Source organism: Spermophilus citellus (assembly GCF_964194105.1).
Source record: "Spermophilus citellus genome assembly, chromosome: 8".
Taxonomy (NCBI): domain Eukaryota; kingdom Metazoa; phylum Chordata; class Mammalia; order Rodentia; family Sciuridae; genus Spermophilus; species Spermophilus citellus.
The window spans coordinates 105,729,996-105,745,112 of record NC_138189.1 but is presented as its reverse complement, the minus strand read 5'-3'; the positions used below and the strand labels follow the sequence as shown (position 1 = coordinate 105,745,112).

Here is a 15,117-nt window from a genome sequence, read left to right as displayed (position 1 = left end):
GTTTAATCCTGGACATTATTGGTCTTATCTCTGGACAGTCACTATTATGCTACAGATTAAAATGCACAGATGTCTTGAGATTTGAAAAAATGTATGGAAGGCATTGCTTTCCATGTAATATCCTGGTCTGTATACATATGTGTGTTATAAAAGTATAGAATAGCATAGAATGTTAGTTGAATAATAAAGGTTTATGTTCCTATTCCCATCAAACTACTTCAGTTCGTAACAGTGAATATATGTCATTAGTATCAGTTCTCAAATTTAAATTAGAGTTAAAACTTTCCTCTTTGAATCTGAGAAAAATCAATATGTGGAATGTCAATGAAAGGTAGTGTCTCAGATGTCATGAGATAAGGTGTGTTTTCTGTTTCATTTCATAGCCTGAAGTTACTTGGAAGTGTTAGCTCTTAGCACTGACTTTGTTTATAGACACAGTAAACAGAAATTGCTAGATATATTTGGCACATAGAGAGGTGTTCAGCATGTACAGAGATGACAGAGCTGCATTTTCACAGGTTTTATGAAGGTGAAGTTAAAAGCTCATTTTTCGTCTAATGGAAGGAAGTACACTTCACACCCTGGATCTTGCCCTCCATACCACCTGGTGTTTCGGCAGGGAGCTGCCACACAGCCCATACACCCTTATCTGTTCTTTACTAGCCATTTTGTTCTAGCTCTTTCCTTTAGTCCTAAATCCCATGTTGTAACACTGCTTTCTAACTATTTACTAAAGTTGATAAAATTATTCTAAGAAGCGTACCACTTAGACTGGAAAATTTACCTATAATGGCTTAAATGATACCCATCTTTTGACTTCCAAAGAGTAAAAATCTTTTTAAAAAATTTTTTTATCTGTTATTTTTAGTTATACATGACAGTAGAATGTATTTGGGCAGATTATACATAGAGAATATAATTTAATCTATTTAAAATCCCACTCTTGTGGTTGTATATGATGTGGAGTTACACTGATCGTGTATTCAAAAAAGAAAAAAAAAATTGCCCCAGTGAATTAAAAAAATACATTGTAATTTTAACATATGCTATATTTTATTATTCTGTATTTTTTGTTCTGTATGCACAAGGGACATTAAAACATTACTATATTTTTATGGGCTCAAAAAAAAAAAAACAAAACAAATACAAGGCTAGGAAAGTTATGATGGATTAATTGTACTGTCTTTGCTATTCCCCTCCCCGCTCCTTTCCCTTTAGTCCCCTTTGTCTCATCCAATGGATTTCTATTATTCCCTTCCCCAAGCTTTCTTGTTTTGGGTTAGCATCCACAAATCAGAGAGAACATTAGGCCTTTGGTTTTTTGGGGATTGGCTTATTTCACTTAGCATGATATTCTCCAGTTCCATTCATTTACCAGCAAATGCCATAATTTTGTTCTTCTTTATGGCTAAGTAATATTCCATCACATATTTCTACCACATTTTATTTATCCATTTATCCTGTGAAGGACACCTGGGGTGTTTCCATAGATTGGCTATTGTGAGTTGAGCTGCTATGAACACTAATGTTCCTGTATCACTTTGATATGCTGTTTTAAAGTCCTTTGTGTATAAACCAAGAAGTGGGAAAACTGGATCAAATGGTGGTTCCATTCCAAGTTTTCTAAGGAATCTCCTTACTGCTTTCCAGAGCGGTTGCACCAATTTGCAGTCCCACCAACAATGTATGAGAATACCTTTTTCCCCACATCCTCATCCAACATCTATTGTTACTTGTATTCTTTATAATTGCCATTCTAACTGGAATGAGATGGATTCTCAGTGTAGTTATAATTTGCATGTCTCTAATTACTAGAGATGTTGAACATTTTTTTCATATATTTTTGACTATTTATATTTCTTCTTTTGTAAAATGGTTGTTCAGTTCCTTTGCCCATAAATTGATTTGGATATTTATTTTTCTAAAGTTCTTTGTATATCCTGGAAATTAATGACTTGTCTGAGGTACTGATGGTGAAGACTTTCTCCCATTCTATAGGCTCTCTGTACATGTTATTGTTTCCTTTGCTGTGGATATTTTCAGTTTGATATCATCCCACTTATTGATTATTGATTTTACTTCTTGTGCTTTGGGAGTCTTGTTGAGGGATTCGGTTTCTAAGCTAATATGTTGAAAAGTTGGGCCTACTTTTTTTCCTAGTAAGGGTAGGGTGTATGGTCTAATGCCTAGGTCCTTGATCCACTTAAGAGTTGAGTTTTGTCCAGGGTGAGATATAGGGGTTCAATTTCATTTGATTACGTATGGATTTCTAGTTTTCCCAGCAACATTTGTTGAAGAACCCATCTTTCTTCCAATGTATGTTTATGGTTTCTTTGTCTATGATGAGATAACTGAATTTGTGTGGGTGTGTCTCTGTCTTCTATTCTGTTCCCATGGTCTTTCTGTTTTGGTACCAGTATCATTGCTGTTTTTGTTTTTTGCCATAGCTCTATAGTATAATTTAAGTTATGGTATTGTGATGCTTTCTGTATCACTTTTCTTGCTGAGGATTGCTTTGGCTATTCTGGGTCTCTTATTTTTCCAAGTGAACTTCATGATTGCTTTTTCTATTTCTGTGAAGAACATCATTGGAATCTTTATGGGAATCGCATTAAATCTGTATAGAACATTTGGTAGTATGGCCATTTGGATAATATTGATTCTGCCTATTCAAGAGTAACAATCTCAGTTCCTGAAAATAGTATCTTCAAAGATGGATCCTTCCTTTCTTTCTTGTTTGTTTCCTTCCTTATTCCTTCCTACCCTCTCTTCTTTCTTTGCTTTTCTCTCTTCCACAATACATGTTGGACCAAGACTTATATGATAATCGTGATTAGACACAGTAAAAGACTCTAAGATGTACCACTTAGTATCAGCCTGAGGAGCTTTCATCTAGTGGGGAACTTAATGGCCATGCAAAACAAATAAGGTAGGGCATCCTGTATGGTTGTATAGATTAATGTTTTTTAAGCTGCAGGTGAATGATATAGTTAAGGGCAATTAAATCTCTTTAAGGGAATGCAGTCAGAAATGTTGCCAAATGACAAAGTAAAGAGAGATGAAATTTTTAAAAATGCTCAATTTTCAAGAAGGGTCCCAAGTGGTTATTGAGCCTAAATTTAGAAGAGAGCCTGATAGTCTAGTCACTGAGGGATGTGTGTGTGTGTGTGTGTGTGTGTGTGTGTGTGTGGTGTATCACATGTACTCTCTGTTCTAAGAAGAACCACAAACTAAACGTTGAGTCCCTTGCCTGACCATGTTCCTGTTTTAACTGCCAAGGTAAACAGTGACCAGAAAGTCTCATTTCACTACCCTGACCTGACCAATGAACTGTTATTCTCAACCAATCAACCAAGACTGACCACTTCCCAGAAATTTACCTCCTTCATTTACATAGGAGTATCAAGAATGGAAGCCCTGGTTGGGAAATTTCTTTATATAAGAAAGCCACCCCTTCGTTCCTTCAGATTACCTTTTCATTTTGTACCAAAGGATATGTCTTCCTGTTTTGTGAACTGGTTTTTTTTTAATTTTTGAAATGAAGCCTCTTTTTTTTCCCCTTGAATTCTTTCCTAGTGTATTTTTGCCAACAGATACAGTTTTAGAGTGGTATTTTGAACAACCAAGGTATCATTTCATGAGTTTTTTTGTGTGTGTGTGCAAGGATGTGCATGCGTGTAACTCTGCATGAAATGTGTGCCAATGCAAAATGTACTTTTTACTGGGTCTCCAGTTAAAAATTTGGAAGCTGTTGGACAAACAATAAATTGGGCTAAAAGTTTATAAGATAAAGGATGACTACCCTCATGAGAGAGTTAACATGGGAGCCAGATCCCAATAAACTAGTCATATGTTCACCCAGGCAGAGAAAAGGGCATGAGCAGAACTCTGGAGTGGGGAAACAAGAGGTATTTGAGATGAATGAAAAGAGTTCTGTTTGACTGTTTGGTGTTGAGCTATGGATGGACATGGTGATGGATGTTGTCTAAGAACATACTAGAGTCAGATTTCAGAGGGCCATGAACACCAAGTTTGGGCCTCTGGATTTTATCAAGTCAATGGGGAACCATGGAAAGTGGCTGGATAGAAATTCTAATGTAGGAAAAATAATGGAGAAATGGGTGGGATAAAGAAAGAGAAGACACCAGTTGAATCAAGTTCTCCTTTTTATATTATATTTACCAAGTTCCTTGCTCTCTTGAAATCTTTGTCTGATGATGAGTTCACATCTATAAAATGACTTGATGCAAACTCAAAGTAGGCAAATTTCTAACCACTGATGTGATAAGATTGAGAGTTACATTCAGGTTCCTCCTGACCTTCTCCCACTTGGCCACTGATTTCTCCTGAGGAAAAGCATGATCCATCAATATTCATTACACTTCCGTTGTTAATTCTTAAGGTTGTTCAGCAGATAGCATGCTCTCTTTTGGCAAGGACTGAGTGTAATCACAACAAAGACACTACGAGGCCCATACTCTTGTGATCACCATTTTATAGATGGAGCCACTGAGGCTCAAAAAGGATAAACAATTTGCCTACCTTATGCACTGGAAAGTGATGTAGTTGAAAATTTAATTTAGACAGGCTCAAGAGAATATAGCCTCAACCACCACATTATCTGACCATGATAAGGTGGCATTTTGCAAAGCTACATACACCAGTTTCACCTGTTCTTTGCCTTTGACAGGATGTGGTAAAAAAAAGGGAAGACATGACTAGATGTGCAGATGCATTGTCTTTATGTCCTCATAATGAGGAAATAGACAAAATGCCTCACTATTTTTTTTTCTTTAATAATGGCAAGCATTTCATACCATTACTTGTAGGTTTGGTATATACACACACATACACACCACACTTGTTTCCTTATTAGACGTAAGGCTTTGAAGGAAATTTCCCACTGACTAAGACTATTTCAATATTAAAAACGAACATAGTGGCTTTTTCAGTTTGAAAATTCCATTACTGGAAACTCTCTCTTATAATATGGTGGAAAAGAATCATTCCAACTAACATGACTGAAGGTTTATTGACCGTGATGCAAGTTACTACCAGTTATTCTTCGACTTTAGTATCTGTAGATATTCCCTCTAGGTTTGATTTCATCTCATAATAAATTATTGAGGAAAATTACTTTATTCTGAAGTGTTTCTCTCATCATAGAATATGGTGAGATAACATTTTTACCTCTCTTTATCTCCAAAGTGATTAAAGATAAATTTAACAAGGCAATCCGAGCCTCATGACTTTGCTGTACTAAACCAGATAGGGCTGCGCTTGGGATGTCGTAAGATAAGCAGATGGCATAGTGTCCTGATTCCACCCCACCCCCACACATTCAGACTTGGAGAGCTCAGGGGATACTGGAATACTAATTTCCATGCTATTACAGGGTGAAGAATTATCTGAAGTTTTAGAGTATTCCTTTTGTGTTTGGTTGGTTTTGTTTTCCAGCTTTTTTGAAATCTGCAACAGTTATGTGTGTATATATATACACACACACATACACACACACACACATACACACATATATATATATTCTAATTATAAAAGTTAAATGATAGATTTATCAAGGTATTTATAGATCCTGAAATAGTTCTGTATCATCTGATGTTCAAGATGTGAAATTCCCAACTGTTCAGATATAATACCTTATAGGACCTTTCATAAGAACTGGCCTATCTTGTCTTTGATACTTTAGCTTATGGCTGGAAGCCACATATATTTTCTCCTGTTTTCAAATGATCAAGTCAGCTACTCACTTTTAGTCATGGTTTGTACTTACATTTCTGTGAAACAGAAATAGTATCCAAGAGTTAGAATTTTATTTATTCTTAGGATGAGTAAGGTCTCTTTCCAGTTGACTTTCTTCTTTTGGACAGTAGAGCATCTCTCCTCTATCAAGTCAACTGAAATCCACTAGAAATTCACTTCTAAAGAAAGTAGACCTTGCTTCCTGAAAAGAATTTTGATGTCCTGACATAACACAATCTTTCAGGTTTTCTCCTTAGAAAATGCATAAATATAAGGTAGTTTCAAAAGATCATAGCACCAATTAGTAGAAAAGTCTGCTTGATTTCCATTTAAGTAATCTTTATTATATGCTATAGAAAAAAATCTGTTTTTGATTTCATCTCTGCTATTTAGGCAGGTGGAATGCACATGTCCTCTAAGCTCTCTAGACACTTAGAAGCATGATCTTTTGGGAGAGAACAGGAAGATCTTATTTTTAATGAAACATCAAAGTTATTGGAAACTCTTCAAAAACAAGGTTTTAAATTTAAGGTACATTTTCATTAAAGCTAAAAAAAATGTTGTGGAAAAGACAAAGTTTTGAGAATGCTCAAATTGCCCATGTGGAATGATTTGGGGGGATAAGTAACAAGAAAATCTTGTCTCTCATAGAAGGAAAAATATTCAAATTAGTGGGGAAATGCTGTACTCAAATGAGGCATCTCCTCAGGTTTCCAGCCATCTGTGAGGTGGGGAGGGAGTGCCAAGCCTGGCAGGCTCTGAGTGTGGACAGGTGTCTCTGCCACCTGGTCCCTCTAGGGAGAACAGGAAGGCAGCACTACATTGGTGAGTTTGTTAAACAGAAAACAACAATATCTGCAAAATGGACCTGAGAATCCGAGGAGTTCTGGCTGGCGAAAGGTTGGAGGGGTACAGGGCAAATTGCCTCTACTCACTCGGGGCTCATGTTCAATATTATGGGGCAGTGCTGGTTATTTTTCCTTCACAAACTAGTGATTCTTTTAAGATAATGTTCCATGATATTGAGATATCTTTAGGTTTGGTCTTCATTGTCAGGAGAAATTTTATGTCACATCCAAGGTAAGACTGATGAATTTCAGTTTCTTAAGTTACAAGAAGGTAAAGGCTATGTTTAAAATTTATAGGAGTGGGAATGGGAGGGAAAAGGAAGAACTTGGGAATCCTCTTGGGGTTTTAGACAATTGTCCCGAGATTCCTTCCACTGTCCTGTTCCCTGAGTCCTGAGATAAACTGTGCTTCTGCAGCCCACAGGGTATCTGCCAAGGAAACACGATGTGGAGACTCAGCATGCCCTTGAGGGCACCAGGCTGACTCCACCAGCAAGTTTCTGGAGCTCATTTCTTGACTTTAGAAAGGGTATCAGTTTGGCTGACCTCTCAGTTCCTGGAAGAGCAGCAGTACTCTGTCCCTTCTCTGGGACCAGTGGAAGTGAAAGTAGAGGTGAATTGCAGTTTCTGTTCTTCTTAAAGGCCACCTCCAACACTCCTCTGAACCTAGAATGTAGCCACTTAAGTCTTGAGTCTTCAACTATGGACTTTCCTGAGCATTTCCCCAGAAACATGGAAGGCCCCAGTGCACACTGTTTATTAGCCAATCACATTAGTTTGAATAGTGACTTACACACATGCAATGACAACATTTGAAGCTAGAAAATGATATTTGGCTGAATTTGAGATGTCCTGTCAATCACATACTTTTATTTTTGTTTTCTGTAAATGTAAGGGGGGAAAAATCTAGTTGATTTAAATTGTGCTTTAATTTATATCAGCTGAAAAACTACTTTTAGTTATTAAAGGGCAAAGTTGAAATAAGTATTTGTCTTCTGAAAAATCAGAGAATCCTGTTTTGCTCCAATTACAAGCTGACAAATTACAGTTGTATGTATTTATGGTGAGCAAAATTGACGTTACTATTTAGAAAAGCAGTGTGAAATAATTACCTAAAGCTAATTAATATGTTTATTACCTCAAATGTTTTGTGGTAACAATATTTGAAATTTACTGTTAGTTATTTTAAAGTGTACAATACATTAACACATTCGCCACATTGTGCAATATATGGCCATAAAAAGTGTTTCATTCTTCCTGTGTCATTGAAGCTTTATGATCTTTGATCATTATCTCTCCATTTCCCCAACAACCATTCTACTCTCTGCTTTGAGTATGGCTGTTTTAGATTCCACATGTATGTGAGATCATGCAGTGTTTGTCTTTCTAGGCCAGAATTATTTCACTTAGCTTAATGTTCTCCAATTCCAGTCATGTTGATACAAGTGACAAAATTTATTTCATTTTTAAGACTGAATAGTGTTTCAATGTGTTTACTGTTTCATGATTTTTTTATTCATTCATCTGTTGATGGACACTTGGGTTGATTCTATAACTTGGCTATTGTGAGTAACTATGCAGTAAGCACACAACAAGTGCAGGTGTCTGTTTGACTTACAGAATTCAATTCCTTTGGATACAGCAGGTTTGCTGGACACTATGGTAGTACCATTTTAGCTTTTTGAGGAAACTCTGTACTATGTTCTATAACAGCCATACTAGTTTATATTCCTTCCAACACTGTACCAATGTTTCCTTTTCTCCATATCCTCTTCAACACTTTGTCTTTTTAATAACAACCATTCTAATAGGTATGAGGTGATAACTCATTGTGGTTTAGATTTTCATTTCTCTAGTTACTGGTGAAGTTCAGCATTTTTTTTTCATATCTTTCTTGGCTATTTTTATATTTTCTTTTGGGAGGTATATATTCAGGTCTCTTGCCCAAGTTTTAATCAGATTATTGTTTTTCTTTATATACAGTTGTTTGAGTTCATTATGTTTATTGGATATTAACCCCTTATCAGATATAAGGTTTGCAAATATTTTCCTCCAATATTTTCTGTTGTCTTTTCACTCTCACTTGTTTCCATTGCTGTGCGGAAGTTTTTTATTTTGATGTAATCCCTTTTGTTGTTGTTGCCCATATTTTGGGGGTTATATATATATTGTACCATAGTTCTCCCTGCATACTCTCTTCTAGTAGTTATACAGTTTCAGAACTTTTATTTAAGTTATTAATCAATTTCAAGTTGACTATTGTGTATAGCATAAGACAAAGTTCCAATTTTATTTTTTTCTTATGGACATCTAGTTTCCCCACCACCATTTATTGATGAAACTATCCTTTTCCCCATGTGTGCACTTGGCATCTTTGTTGAAAATGAATTGACCATGACATCTGTGTTCATTTCTGGATGCTATGTTCTGTTCCACTTTTTGATGAGTCTATTTTAATGCCAGTACAATTCTGCTTTAATTACTACTGCTTTTCCAAGGAGCTAGCTGTGCCATACACAGTATTCCAGATGACCTTAAGCTCATCTCCACAAGATCCTACCTGGGGAGGGAGACTGCCACCACAGCAAATATTGGCAATGAGTAGGGCTAGATCAGCCACAGTTAGGGATTAAAACAGAACTCAGTACAGCCTCAAAGCCCACTCCAAAACCCTATGTAGGCAGAGAGACAAACATCCACTATGCATTTCTACTGAGCAAAGCAGCTGCTATCCAGGCTAGTTAACAATTCCACCAAAGTTTGGGGACATACCAGAAGCCTGCCTCACTCCTGAATTCATGTAACAAAAGTACCAGTCCTGGAATATATGCTGTGGCCTAGTCCAATTTGAAGTAATTATAATGTCCATTCAACAACTCAGAACTTAACCAGTGGTTTCACTGGAAAACGGTACCTAGCCAGCTCCCCTACTCAAACTTAGAACAAAAGCAACAACTTAGACATCCAGAGAAATGGAAATCAAAGTTCACCTATCCACGGTTGTTTGCCATCTGGTCCATCTAGAATCACTGAATAAACTAAATAGCAAATATCTATCCCTGACAAAGAAAATCCATAAAGCCAGAACAGGTAGCACACTGCTCAGATTCATAGACACTAGTGCAAGGATACAAGGATTATAAAAATTCAGGTAATCATAATACCTCAAAAAAAAAACAAGAAAACAAATCACCAACCATAGACTCTAAAGAAAGGAATATATATGAAATGACAGAAAAATAGTTCAGAACCATCCTTCTAATGGTCAGTGAGCTACAAGAATAGATTAAAAAATTAAATGATATTTGGAAAACAGTGCACCAAATGAGAATTTTGACAAAGAAATAGAAATAGCAACAACAGTAGCAATAACAATCTGAATAGATACCCTAGAAACAAATAGCATTATGACTACACTGAAAAATGTACCAGGAAGCTTCAACATTGGGGGGTGTCAAACTGAAGAAAAAAAATCAATGAGTTTGAAGACAAAACATTTAACATTATCCATTTAAAGTAAAAAAAAGATAAAAGAATAAAAATGAATGAAGGAAGTCTGAAGAAATCATTATATATTATTCAGAGATGCAATGCATACATAAATGAATTTAAGAAGAAGAAGAAAGGGGCCAGAAAGCGTATTTAAATAAATAATGAATGAAAACTGCCACAATCTGTAGACAGATACTGATATCCAATTAGAGGAAGTTCAGAGGTTTTTGATCCAATTTGACACAAAGAGGAATTCACTAAGACACAAAGAATTTTTTGTCTTTAATTTTCTTACAGTTTAATTATGAGAACAGCAATAGATAAGAAATGCATTCCATACAAAAGGTTTCAAAAAGGCTAGCAGTGAATTTCTCAGCACATTATTAATTTATATCTGTTATTTATGAATAGAAGACACTTAAAAATTATTATCAGGAAGGAAAGCAAAGGGCAGCTTAATGTACAAAAATGGATAACAGCAGGACTTAGGGCAGTGTTACCCAGTTTGAGTCCAGACCCCATCACATAATAGCTACATGCCGATCAGCAAATTACTCAACGTCTTTAACCCCTGCTATTGTTGAACATCTCCAAAAGGTCTATAGGCTGAAGTCTTGTTCTTAGGGTAGTACTATTGGTGATAGCAGAAACGTTAGTGTGAACTAGTGGAAGATCCTTAGACCATCATTGTGAGTTTGTGCTCAGAATATAATTCACATGTTATCGTAGCCTGAGCTTGGACTTGCCCTGTGTTCCTGGTTTGAAATGTAATTACTTCCTACTGCTTGTGCTCTTACTTTGCTATATACCACAATGTGACACAACTGGGTAACTGAACTGATATCCATACCATGTCCTTGAACCACCAAACTGTGGACTGGCTAAACACTTTCTGTTTATATAGTGAGCTGCCTCAGGTATTTTATTATAGTGATGGGAAACTAACTAATGCAACTTTAGTTTTCAGTCTTTATGTCATTAATAAAAATTGAGTTCATTTTAGATCTCTACATATAAATCTGGTAAATGTATAGTACTCAATAGTATTGCCCCTACATATCCAGTGAACTAGTAAGAAAATTATCTTTAACATAGTCAATAAGTTCAGACTAGTAAAATTTTTTGAGACAAACTTATCAAATTGTAGTCTGATTCTCCTAATTATGATCTTACTTTGATGATCACTTTGCTAGATTTTATAAATTGTTTTCATTATCTCCTTTCCTAATATCTTTATACTATTCCAAGAAATTGTGATTCTAATAGTAGAAAAAAAGAATGCAGGATAGAAAAAAGTTGGTTTTATACAGTGAAAGAAAGAGTTGCTACATATTGTAGTTCTATAAGCCCTACATTGTTATTTTACTGTGGTGTTGCACTGTTGAGATCTTTCATTTATTTTCACACAAGTACTGTCTATATACTGGTAAATTGATTTACACATATATGCTACTATTTTTTTAATCTATGGATTCTACCATGATAAAATTGCATTTTAAAAATTTCAAAATATTTAGCAACATTTTATTTCTCTTCCATCAATGTGTGAATGCAATTATATTACTGAGGGGGGGGATTCAAATTTTGTTTTCATGTAAATGATGTATTTGTCTTCAGAAAGTTGGAGGATGTCTTCCTTGTGGGTCTACAATCAGTTTATCAATAACAGTAAAGTTTAGTTAATTTCTCTTAAGTCTTTATATAGCATCACAGGACTGAGTCAGAATTTGAGATCTTTTCATTTCCTGCAAATAGTCAGGGAATCTCTTTAAACATCTATGACTCACCCTTTTTAATTAAAAAACATAAGATAATACCTATAGAACAAATTATTTATAGCCCTTTGATTCCAGTATATGTCAGTTTTAAATGCTAGAATCAGACTTATCTTTTATTTCTCTGAATTTGTTCCTCCACAATTTCTCCACATAAGAGTTGGAAAAACTTGTTCTGAACAACACGCTCTGCAGGAAGCACATCCTGTATTCATCCAAGAACAGATAATTCATGATTTTCTACTTATAAATTTTAGAGATTAGCTTTTTTAGGGTATGTTTTCCAAATTAAAAATATTTTGAAATTTTCCATTAGGATGCTATCAAAGGAATTACTTAAAGTAGGTTAATTACATTTAAGTCTTTTAAAGCAGCTATGTGGGTTGAGGGACAGATACAGCCTTGGGAGAGAGAAAGAAAGCCTACACTGAACATTTTAGCAGGTTTTTTTTTTTAATTTAGTAGTAGGCAAAAGACACATTTGCAGAATATGCTCTTAAAGCCTGGTTGGCAAGTATGTACTCTTGCTGACAGTGGAGGACTGGAAATCCTCCTGTATGCTTTTGCTTCTCTATCAACACAAGCACGCCTCGTTATTTTAGAGTAGTACCCTATTGAACCATATTGCCTGTCAATTTTAACTAGAAAAGTGAACCACTCCAAGCTCCCTTCCAAAAATGTCAAGAAAATAACTAGAATAAACATGGTACTTATCTAAGAACACATGGTCATGTGTATCTTTGCAAGAGGTAGGTTTGAAAATTGAAAAGGATGTTTAGGACTCAGTGTAATAGAAAGGGCTAGAGGCAACTGAATTGCTCTGAGAAAAATAAAACAGTATATATATATATATATATATATATATATATATATATATATATATATATATATTTTTTTTTCTTTTACTCCTGAGGATGTGGGGGAAAAGGAAGAGAAAAAATGTCATAAAAGAAGGCACATCCCAAAGACTTAAGAACAAGGGCATCTAGAACTTTTTGAGTTTTCACATCTCTCTGATGTAAATTCTGTTCTTGCACTAAAGTCTGCAAATACCAACCAACACTTAATATAAGTGGATTTTCCTGGGAATGCCTTAGGGAAAGGGGAACTACAGTTTGGTTCTTGCTAATGCAAGTTTTCTTTTTAGAAAATTTAGAAGATGATTTTATACAGTAAAAGAGTTGCCACATACTACAGCTCTGTAAGCTCTACACTGATGGTTATCTCATTGTGGGGTTGCACTATTGAGATCTGCAGAGTTTCTACCAGGGATCTTTGAATTCATTTTCACATTATTATTACCTGTATACTGGTAAATTGACTTTCACATGTATGCTACTATTTTTTAAAAACCTATGGGTTTTTATTATAATAAATAAATAAAAGTTGTTGTAAATAACCAAAAGACCTACAAGATTCAACAGATTCCAAAGTTGAAAATAAAGACAAACAAGAGAATCCAATCCTTCGTCTGCCAAAGGGAATCACAAAAATCTGGGCCATTTTCCCATTTTCCCCAGTCTTCAATTGAAGACTTCAGGATAAATCCTTAATCTGACCATGTTATGATATTAACAGGTAGACATACATAGGTGATATTTGAATTCTATAATATAGTTTTTTATTTCACTGAACATCAATTACTAAACTTGGAATCAAATTGCTGGGTCATAATCATGTTTGTCAAACAGAGGATAATTGTACAATTTTCTAGAGCACAGTATTCCAGATAGTATTGGCTATAAAGTTTTACAAATATGGCATGATATTCAAAACAAATAGACTCTGAAGCAGCAATAATTACTTCAATCTGAGATATCACCAATACTAGGTAATGAAGTGTTTTTTATGATTTTAAGTGTGAAAACTACCAGTAGATCAGAGATAACTTTTGTGAATTGATTTCTTTTATCTTTAAGACAAATTCATACTGGAATAAATAAAAATTTAGTTTCCGGAAATAGTAACAGATATAAGTCAGAGAGCAAGAAGTCACTGTATAATTTTGTTTCTCAATAAATTCCAGCACCTCTAGTTATTTAAAAGTTGTACCCCATTGAACCATAGTGCCTGCCTGTAGATGGAATTTCATGTTGCTATCAATATACAATTAATCTCCCTTGTCCAGACCTCAGAAATTTGACACTCTGTACAAACATTTATGAACTTAAGAGTTATAAAAATATATAAGAACCATCAAATTTTCAAATAATTTTAATAGATAGCAGTAACATTTCTCTGTATAGCATGTATTTTCAGCTATCAGTACAGTACTTGACTTTAGGCTTTTAATATTTTTTAAATGCTAAAAATAAGTAAGTTTTGCTCAAATGAACAGAACTTTCATAATGTTGCAATTATTCTAACTTTTAAAGTGGAATTATCACTCACTAAAATTGAGTTCTATTGAATTTACTATTGAATTTACATTGATTTACTATTGATATATATTAGATATATAAGAATCAAAAAGTACATATATATATACATATATATATATCAAGAAGTACATATATATGTATATGTATACATATATATGTATATATATGCACACACACAATGAAATATTACTCAGCCATAAAAAGAATGACTTTATGAGTTTTGCCAGTAAATGGATGGGTATGGAGACTATCATGCTAAGTGAAATAAACCAATCCCCAAAATCAATATGTAAATAAAAGTAAAAGAGAATTTTACCCTAAAATTTTTGATTTTTTATTAGATGAAAAAAGTCAATAAATTCTTAATATTCAGATAAAACAAGTGGACAAATATAGTCTATGTACAAAGTAATCTCATGCAGGTACCTCATGAAATACAAATTTTATTTGTAAACAAAACCCAAATGTTCTCTATGATATGTGGATGCTAACACACACTAAGGGGGTGGAGAACAGAAGTTCGGTGAATTAGACAAAGGGGAATGAAGGGAAGGGAGAAGGGATGGGAAAGGAAACAGAATAAATCAGACAAAACATTTTTATGTTCACATATGAATACATGACCAGTGTAACTCCACATCGTACAACCACAAGAATAGGATTCTAATTAGAATAAGTCATACTTTGTGTATGTATAATATGTCAAAATACATATTGTCATGTATATCCAAAAAGAACAAATTTAAGAAAAAATTTAACCTCTCCCCCGAAAAAAAGAGAATTTCACTAGAAAAAAAGTACCCATTGTTATATATTTAAATAATGGTTGGGTTTTTACTATAGCATGAGTTCAATTTAGTCTAT

At 34.5% G+C, this 15,117-nt stretch overlaps 1 protein-coding gene across 1 annotated transcript in view; it reads right to left on the bottom strand.

Moving 5' to 3' along the window:
• Window positions 1-15,117, bottom strand: part of EMCN (endomucin) — a 111,648-nt gene that overhangs the window by 79,434 nt on the left and 17,097 nt on the right. The gene's annotated exons all lie outside the window — the stretch shown is intronic.